The following is a 7,440-nucleotide window of genomic DNA, read 5'->3' as shown; positions in this document are numbered from 1 at the left end:
ACTGTTAGGGGAGGCGGGGCTAATGGAATGTGGCGAACACGATTGTGCTATCATTTGACCTATCACAGGGCGTTTTGGCTGCGCTCCATTCTCCGAGACAGAAATACTGGATACTTCGTTTTCTGTTATGTGAACAGCACGCTCATCCTGGAATCTCTAACCCCGCCCTCCTTACACTTTGAGAGGACGTAAGTTCGATTCAAAGTTGACGCCCAAGGCGTGACTTTGGCTCTGAGAAGGCGTGACTTTGGCTCTGAGAAGGCGTGACTTTGGCTCTGAGAAGGCGTGACTTTGGCTCTGAGAAGGCGTGGCTTGGTCGCTGAGAAGGCGTGAGTTACCTTTGAAAGGGCGTAACTTCGGTACCGAGCGAAGCATAGAGTAGGCGTAACTTTGACGCTGAATAGGCGTGACTTAACCACTTGAAGACCAGGCCACTTTTTGTTTACATGTGAAAATAATTTTTTTGGGTGTTTTTTTTCTAGAAAATTACTTAGAACTCCCAAACATTATTATATATATATATATTTTTAAAAGCAATGGCCCTAGAGAATAAATTGGTGGGTTTTGCAATTTTTTTATGCCACAGCGGTTTTGAAACTCAGTTTTTGGGGAAAAAAGTATTTAAAATAAATAAAATTGCGCACGCCCGCACAATGGCGACAACCAACGTACATTTTACTATCCACAGGTGACACTTTACAGATTACCACTTTAGATGTACAGAGGAGGTCTGGTGCTAGAATTACTGCATGATCGGATGTTTGCCGCGATATTTCACGTGTGTGGGATGATCGCGGTTTGCGTGCATGCGGGCCCGACGCATGCATTTGCCTTTGCGTGGGGGGGGGTTCTAAGTCATTTTCTAGCAAGAAATACTAATTTAACCACTTGCCGACCGCGCAATAGCCAAAAGACAGCTACAGCGCGTCCGTGTTTTTCTGTGTGGGCGTCCATGGACGTCCTCCCAGAAGACCCGGCGGATCACGGTCAAATGATGGAGCGATCATTTGTAAACAAACCTGCGTCATTTCATGACGCTGGTTTCTCCCTCCCCTCTCTGTACCAATCGGTACAGTGTGAGAGGAGAGGCGGAGAGATGGCAGAAGCGCTGTGGGCTGAATGTGTAGTGCCCGCAGCGCTGCTTAGTGACAATACTCTCCCCATACTGTGCAAAACTCTGCAATAAACTTTAACGGAAACAAAGAAATATTTTTTTTTTTCATTAACTGAATTTTCAGTCTTTTTTGATTTATAGTGCAAAAAAATAAAAAAACGAGCGGTGGTTAAATACCACCAAAAGAATGTTCTATTTGTGTGAAAAAATAGGACAAAAATTTCATATGGGTACAGTGTTGCATGATTGAGTAATTGTCATTCAAAGTGTGAGAGCACCGAAAGCTGAAAATTGGTCTAGTTAGGAACGGAGTTTAAGTGCCCAGTGGTCAAGTGTTTAAACTTATAAACAAAAAGTTCAGGAAAAGGCCTGGTGAGCAAGTGGTTAACAAGTGAATAGGTTTCTAAGGATTTATGCACTATGGAAATCTTTCATGTATTGATGGGATAGCGGGTTGCTGTGTGGACATCTCGTCTGATACTGGAGTGATCGTTTCATTACCCATGGCATAGTCTATCTTCCCCGGAGGCCAGTGTCAGTGGATTGGCATTGCCAGAGAGAAAGAAACAAACACGTCTGGGCCTTGCTGGTGGGGCCAAACCATCTAGTAAGCTAGCTTGCTCACTTGTGCGGTGCAGGTCTATCGAAGTAGCTGCTAAGAGGTGACAGTTGATCAGCACTGATACAGTGCCTTGCAAAAGTATTCGGCCCCCTTGAACTTTTCAACCTTTTGCCACATTTCAGGCTTCAAACATAAAGATGAAATAAAATTTTAAAATTTTAATTTTTTGTGAAGAATCACCAACAAGTGGGACACAATTGTGAAGTGGAACGAAATCTATTGGATATTTTAAACTTTTTTAGCAAATAAAAAACTGAAAAGTGGTGTGTGCAAAATTATTCGGCCCCTTTACTTTCAGTGCAGCAAACTCACTCCAGAAGTTCAGCGAGGATCTCTGAATGATCCAATGTTGTCCTAAATGACTGATGGTGATAAATAGAATCCACCTGTGTGTAATCAAGTCTCTGTATAAATGCACCTGCTCTGTGATAGTCTCAGGGTTCTGTTGAAAGCGCAGAGAGCATCATGAAGACCAAGGAACACACCAGGCAGGTCCGTAATACTGTTGTGGAGAAGTTTAAAGCCGGATTTGGATACAAAAAGATTTCCCAAGCTTTAAACATCCCAAGGAGCACTGTGCAAGCGATCATTTTGAAATGGAAGGAGTATCAGACCACTGCAAATCTACCAAGACCTGGCCGTCCCTCTAAACTTTCAGCTCAGACAAGGAGAAGACTGATCAGAGATGCAGCCAAGAGGCCCATGATAACTCTGGATGAACTGCAGAGAACTACAGCTGAGGTGGGAGAGTCTGTCCATAGGACAACAATCAGTCATGCACTGCACAAATCTGGCCTTTATGGAAGAGTGGCAAGAAGAAAGCCATTTCTCAAAGATCCATAAAAAGTCTTGTCTAAAGTTTGCCACAAGCCACCTGGGAGACACACCAAACATGTGGAAGAAGGTGCTCTGGTCAGATGAAACCAAAATCGAACTTTTTGCCCACAATGCAAAACAATATGTTTGGCGTAAAAGCAACACAGCTCATCACCCTCAACACACCATCCCCACTGTCAAACATGGTGGTGGCAGCATCATGGTTTGGGCCTCCTTTTCTTCAGCAGGGACAGGGAAGATGGTTAAAATTGAGGGGAAGATGGATGCAGCCAAATACAGGACCATTCTGGATGAAAATCTGTTGGAGTCTGCAAAAGACCTGAAACTGGGACGGAGATTTATCTTCCAACAAGACAATGATCCCAAACATACAGCAAAATCTACAAAGGAATGGTTCACAAATAAACGTATACAGGTGTTAGAATGGCCAAGTCAAAGTCCAGACCTGAATCCAATCGAGAATCTGTGGAAAGAGCTGAAAACTGCTGTTCACAAACGCTCTCCATCCAACCTCACTGAGCTTGATCTGTTTTGCAAGGAAGAATGGGCAAGAATTTCAGTCTCTCGATGTGCAAAACTGATAGAGACATACCCCAAGCGACTTGCAGCTGTAATCGCAGCAAAAGGTGGCTCTACAAAGTATAAACGCAAGGGGGCCGAATAATTTTGCACGCCCCACTTTTCATTTTTTTATTAGTTAAAAAAGTTTCAAAAATCCAATAGATTTCGTTCCACTTCATAATTGTGTCCCACTTGTTGGTGATTCTTCACAAAAAATTAAAATTTTATATCTTTATGTTTGAAGCCTGAAATGTGGCAAAAGGTTGAAAAGTTCAAGGGGGCCGATTACTTTTGCAAGGCACTGTATGTATATGCAAGAAAAATGAACGGATTTTGATGAGCCTAGTTTACACCACTGCAGTGCTTATAGACAAATGAGGGCCGGGCAGAACATTAGTCGATCCAGGTTCACGTATGCTTTCTTTTTATTTAATGCAGATTAAGGCACCAAATGAGTTTAATTACCACCTTAGGCCCCTTTCACATATGCAGACATTATGTCCGTATTTCATCCATCCGTTTGCGGATGAAATACGGACATACATGCATCCCTATGGGATAGCGGGTGTCTGCGGATGAACATCTGCAGACATCCCATATCGTCCGCCTCCGCAATTGTCAGATTCTGCAGACGGAGGAAAATCCTATTTTTCTATCCGTCTGCAGAGCGGATCGGATGAACACGGACAGACGGTCCATGCTCATCCGATCCCCCATAGAGGAGAGCGGAGAGCTGACAAGGTGGTCCCTGCACAGTGCGTCGGGACTGCCCTGTTATCTGCCGGCTCAGCGGGGACAACGGAGCGATCCCCGCTGAGCAAGCGGATCATCACGGGGCGGATCATTACTGATCCGTCCCATGTGAAAGGGGCCTACGTCAGGCACAGAACCTGTGTAATTAATGTGTTCGGTTATAAAGGGATGAGGTGGCAACCCAAGGTGTACATCATATGCAGCGCAATCTGTTGCCTGTTGTGTCCACCGAACACAGCGGATGACTAATCAGTGTACCGGTTGCTACCAGTACCATGTGATCGCTGTGGCCAATCACAGCAGATCACATGACAATTGTACATCATTTGATTCATGCCATTCACAGTGTACAACTGTGTTGATCTCTATCACAGTGATCACATGGTACAGACAGGGCCAATCACAGCCCATCTGTACTATGTGATTACCTGGGGCCAGTCACAGCTAACCACAATAGTAAACACTTCATGAATCAATTTTATTCAGTAAAAATCATTGCTTAGAACAGTGAAATTTACTGGTATAAGCAATCATATTGTGAAAAAAATAATAATTCTAATCACTTCTCCAGAGTATTACAGTGTTACTGTGTACTATTTCTAGTCACAGTGTGTTTAAAAAAAAAATGTAAAAAATAAATACATTTTAAAAATGTAATACAAGATTGAAAAAATGTCCCCCTTCCGTGAATTTTCCATCAAAATCAATAATGCAACCATCAATCCTTCCCCTCCCCCCAGGGCACTAGGTGTAATCCTAGACTCTGACCCGTCCTTTCAGCCCCAAATCCAATCATTGTCAAAAGCTTGTAGACTTCACTTCCGTAATATCTCTATCATTCGCCTCTTTGTATGTAATGAAACCACCAAGCTCCTCATTCACTCCCTCGTTATCTATCAACTTGACTATTGCAACTGCCTTCTTATAGGCCTACCTGTCCATAGGCCATCCCCTCTTCAGTCTATCATGAATGCTGCTTCCAGACTTATCCACCTCACCAACCGCTCAGTGTCTGCCAACCCTCTCCTCCAATCCCTACACTGGCTCCCTATCACCCAGCAAATTAAATTCAAAATACTAACCACAACATACAAAGCCATTCACAACTCTGCCCCGAGCTACATCACCAATCTTGTCTCCAAATATCACTCAAGCCGTCCTCTCCGCTCTTCTCAAGACCTCCTACTCTCCTCTCCTCCTCCCAAGCTCATCTCCAGGATTTCTCCAGAGCCTCTCCCATCTTCTTAAACTCTCTACCTCAACCTGTCCAGCTATTTCCTATTTTAGCTGTGTTCAGGCGATCCCTGAAAACTCATCTATTCAGGGAAGCCTAACATGCCTTCAACTAACATTTTACCACTTCCATCAGCTCATGCCTCACAGTTACCTTTTGTACCACCTGCCCCAACCCTATTAGATTGTAAGCTCTTCTGGGCAGGGCACTCTTAATCCACTTGTATTTTATAGTATTGTAACTTTATTGTCTCCCTTTTTATATTGTAAAGTGCTGTGTGAACTGTTGGCACTATATAAATCCTGTATAATAATAATAATAATAATAATTACCTCCACACCAGTAATATGATGATGCTGTAATGCACTGGTGACAGTATGTAAAAATAAATTGTGAATAAAACAATTTTTTAACCACTTATGGACAGGGCCCATTTTGAGATTTGGTGTTTACAAGTTCAAATCAGTTTTCTTTTTTTTTTTGCTAGAAAATTACTTAAAAACCCCAAACATTATATATATATATATTTTTTTTTTTTTCTAACACCCTAGAGAATAAAATGGCAGTCGTTGCAATACTTTCTGTTACATCATATTTTCACGGCGGTCTTACAAGGGCACTTTTTTGGGGGGAAATACACTTTTTTGAATTAAAAAAATAGAACAGTAAAATTATCCCAATTTTTTTGTATTGTGAAAGATAATGTTACGCCGAGTAAATTGATATCCAACATGTCACACTTCAAAATTGCGCCCACTCATGGAATGGCGACAACATTTTACCCTTAAAAATCTCCATAGGCGATTGTTTAAAAAATTCTACAGGTTGCATGTTTTGAGTTACAGAGGAGGTCTAGGGCTAGAATTATTGCTCTCACTCTAACAATTGCAGTGATACCTCACATGTTTGAACACCATTTTCATAAGCAGGCACTGCTCGCGTGTGCGTTCGCTTCTGAACATGAGCTTGGGGCGCATTAAAAATATATATTTTTTAAATTATTTTTTTTATTTTTTTATTTTTACACTGTTCGCTTCCTCCCTGCAAAAAGTTATGGAGCCGAGCTGGGGCCATCTTCCCCTCAGTCAGCTCCATACCACAGACCGAGAAGGATCTGATCGCCTCCACAGCTACCAACGGAATACTAAAACCTGGACTGTCCAGATGAATCCTGGACAGGTGGCAACACTTTTTTTTATCACTGTTCACATTGAAGCGATTTTTCATGCAATTTGACAAGTTGCAGCCTATTGCAGCAATGGCACCATTCCAATCAATGCAATGCTGACTTTGCAGTGCCGCACCGATTTTCAAAAGTAGTTCATGTACTACTTTTGGCAATTTCTGGTGCAACTTCAATAGACAACTATGCATTAAGCCGCACAGATGTCTTTCAGGTTGCACCCGAAGTTGCATGGACAAGCTGCTTTGAAATTGTAAATGAAGTTGCACGATTTCAAAGCCGTGTTCAATGTGAACAAGGACTTACCATGATTTTACAACAAACTTTTTTTGGGGGGGAGGGGGGCAATATGTTGCTCTGCGCTCAGAGCCCCCCCTTTTTTGAAGCCTATGGCTCTAATCAGGTGCTTAAAAAAAACACCCACCCCGCATTGGAATCTATGGTCCTGTTCCCTGATATGTAGATCATGGGGGCAGATGCATGGATAGGGGAGGTGGTGCCCATGTGCCCTCAATGGACGGGCCGACCACTGTTGTCTCGGCTTTCCCCGATGTTGCCCCCCCCCTTCTCTCTGCAGTGCTGTTGGCTTCCCTCCTCTCCTCTTCCTCTGGCAGATGCTGGGGATGTTTCAGAATGGAGAGCAGGGGAAGGGGCTAGTAAATATGTAATTTACCATCCCCTTCATTTTCTAAATGTACACAGTGAACACATTCACTCACTGTTCATTCATAACTGAAGAATAGTAAACTGTATTTACTATTCTTCAGTTTGTGAATGAACAGGAAGCCACTCAGCACAGAGCACTTCCCATGCATTCACTGTCCAGTGCAACTGAGGCCGCAGAGAAAGGCATGTGTATTTAAACATTGAGGTGCAGACCCTAATGCAATAGGCTGCACACACTTATGATGTATGGTATTAATGTTGAACATGCACCCCAGACACAGATTTAGCTGTTGTGATTATATAACCAGCGTTAATTCTGAGGTCAAATTTGACTAAAATGTCATTTTAGTTTTAGTTGTAGTTTAGTCATCTGAATTGTTTTAGTCGTCTAAAAAAAAGTGTTCATTTAATTGATGAAAACGCAATAAAATCGCATTCAGGAGAGAAATGTTGGGGGGGGGGGAGCTCAA

General features: G+C 42.7%; 1 protein-coding gene across 1 annotated transcript in view; it reads left to right on the top strand.

The window, feature by feature from the left end:
* The first annotated feature begins 18 nt into the window (after positions 1–18).
* Positions 19–7,440, top strand: part of ACP7 (acid phosphatase 7, tartrate resistant (putative)) — a 63,332-nt gene continuing 55,910 nt past the window's right edge. The window contains exon 1 of the mRNA XM_077480225.1: positions 19–329. The gene's annotated coding sequence lies outside the window, so the exon portion shown is untranslated. The remainder of the gene's footprint in view (positions 330–7,440) is intronic.

The sequence above is a fragment of the Lithobates pipiens genome, unplaced genomic scaffold (assembly GCF_037356315.1).
Source record: "Lithobates pipiens isolate NorthernLeopardFrog02 unplaced genomic scaffold, aLitPip1_a1.2 Scaffold_1, whole genome shotgun sequence".
Taxonomy (NCBI): Eukaryota; Metazoa; Chordata; class Amphibia; order Anura; family Ranidae; genus Lithobates; species Lithobates pipiens.
Note: the sequence above shows the minus strand (reverse complement) of the source record. Positions and strands in the feature narration are given on the sequence as shown.